The sequence below is a fragment of the Orycteropus afer genome, unplaced genomic scaffold (assembly GCF_000298275.1).
Source record: "Orycteropus afer afer isolate SDZICR_OR568_19922 unplaced genomic scaffold, OryAfe1.0 scaffold00004, whole genome shotgun sequence".
Lineage (NCBI taxonomy): Eukaryota > Metazoa > Chordata > Mammalia > Tubulidentata > Orycteropodidae > Orycteropus > Orycteropus afer.
In genome coordinates this window covers 33,361,180-33,363,387 of record NW_006921591.1, presented here as the reverse complement: position 1 = coordinate 33,363,387, position 2,208 = coordinate 33,361,180, and positions in this window count along the sequence as shown.

Sequence of the window (2,208 nt, the reverse complement as noted above, 5' to 3'; positions counted from 1 at the left end):
GAGGAGAGAAAAACCAGGCATTCCCAAGGCAGCAGGACAGGAGAGCAGGAGAAAAGGGATTAAAAGCCAGGAATCTGGACAGAGGAGGAGTCAGCCACAGGGATCCAGTTGAAGAGAGAGAACCCAGGCATGCCCAAAGCAGCAGGATGGGAGAGCGGGAGAAAAGGGATTAAAATCCAGGAACCTGGATTGAGGAGGAGTCAGCCACAGGGATCCAGGTGAGGAGAGAAATGTCAGGCACACCCAAGGCAGCAGGGCAGGAGAGCAGGAGAAAAGGAATTAAAAGGCCACGAACCAGGAAAGAGGAGCAGTCAGCCACAGGGATTCAGGGAAGGGTGTTATGAGAGGCTTCCAAGAGGGAGACAAACTTTTCTGTCTATTTGTCCTACCATGGTGATATGTTGATGCGAGTTTTGAGGCTGAGCCACTGGTATTTCAAAGCCAGTGGGATGCACAGGGTGCACAGGAATCAACCCAGCTTACAGACTGAGACAGACTAGGAAGAAGGAAGAGGCCTTCTACTTCTTAAAGATTTGACCAGGGAAAACTTTATGAATAGCAAAGAAACACTGTTTGATACATTACCACACAACTTTATGAATAGTCCAGTTAGGTTAGAAGGCTCTCAAAATAGGACTGGGAAAGAGCTGCATCATCTGAATAAACCCAGCCTTACTCATATGGATAAGGTAAATGTTTCAAGACCTCCATTTACTGATGTGGCACCACTCAAATTGAAGAGAAACAGCTGCTGACACCCATCCATTAATCATAAGAAGATGGAATGAATGAAGTATGAATCTAGGAAAATTGCAAGTTGCCAAAAATGAAATGGAATGCATAAAGATTGATATCCTCGGCATTAGTGAGGTGAAATGGACTGGTTTTGGCCATTTTGAAAATCAGACAACCATGTGATCTACTATGCTGGGAATGACAGTTTGAAGAGGAATGGCGTGGCATTCATCATCACAAAGGACGATTCAAGATCTGTCCTGAAGTACAATGCCATCAGTAATAGGATTATATCCATACACCTACAAGGAAGACCCATTAATATGACTATTATTCAAATTTATGTCCAAACCACCAAAGCCAAAGATGTGGATATTGTAAAATTTTATCAACTTCTGCAGTCTGAAATTGACCAAACTTGCAGTCAGGATATGTTAATTATCATTGGTGACTGGAATGCAAAAGTTGGAAACAAAGAAGAATCACCGGTAGTTGGAAAATTTGGCCTTGGTGACAGAAATAATGCTGGAACTTGCATGGTATAATTTTTCAAGACCAGCAACTTTTTCATTGCAAACACCTTTATTCAACAACACAAATGACAGCGGTACATGTGGACTTCACCAGATGGAACACAGGAATCAGATTGACTACACCTGTGGCAAGAGGTGGCGGAAAACCTCAATATCTTGAGCCAAAACCAGGCCAGGAGCTGATTGTGGAACAGACCATTAACTGCTCATAGGCAAGTTCAACTTGAAGTTAAAGACCATTAAAACAAGTCCAAGAGAGCCAATATATGATCTTGAATATATCCCCCCTGAATTTAGAGATCATCTAAAGAATATATTTGATGCATTGAACACCAATGACCAAAAACCGGAAGAATTGTGGGAGGATATCAAGAACATTATCCATGAACAAAGCAAAAGATGACAAAAAGATGAGAAAAGAAGAGACCACAATGAATGACAGAAGGGACTCTGAAACTTGCTCTTGAGTGGAGAGTAGCTAAAGCAAATGTAAGAAATCACAAGATAAAAGAGCTGAACAGAAGATTTCAAAGAGCAGTTCGAGCAGACAAAACCAATTACCATAATGAAATGTGCAAACACCTGGAGTTTAAAAACCAAAAGGGAAGAACACGCTTAGCATTTTTCAAGCTGAAAGAATTGAAGAAAAAATTTAAGCCCCGAGTAGCAATATTGAGAGATTCTATGGGTAAAATATTGAATGATGCAGGAAATATCAAGAGAAGATGGCAGGAATACATAGAGACACTGTACCAAAAAGAACTGGTCAATCTTCATCCATTTCAGGATGTGGCATATGGTCTAGAACCAATGGTACTGAAGGAGGAAGTCAAAGCTGCAATGAAAGAGTTGGCAAAGAACAAGGCTCCAGGAATTGACAGAATACTGATTGAGATATTTCAACAGACAGATGTCCACCATCCTTGAAGACTGTTGTGAT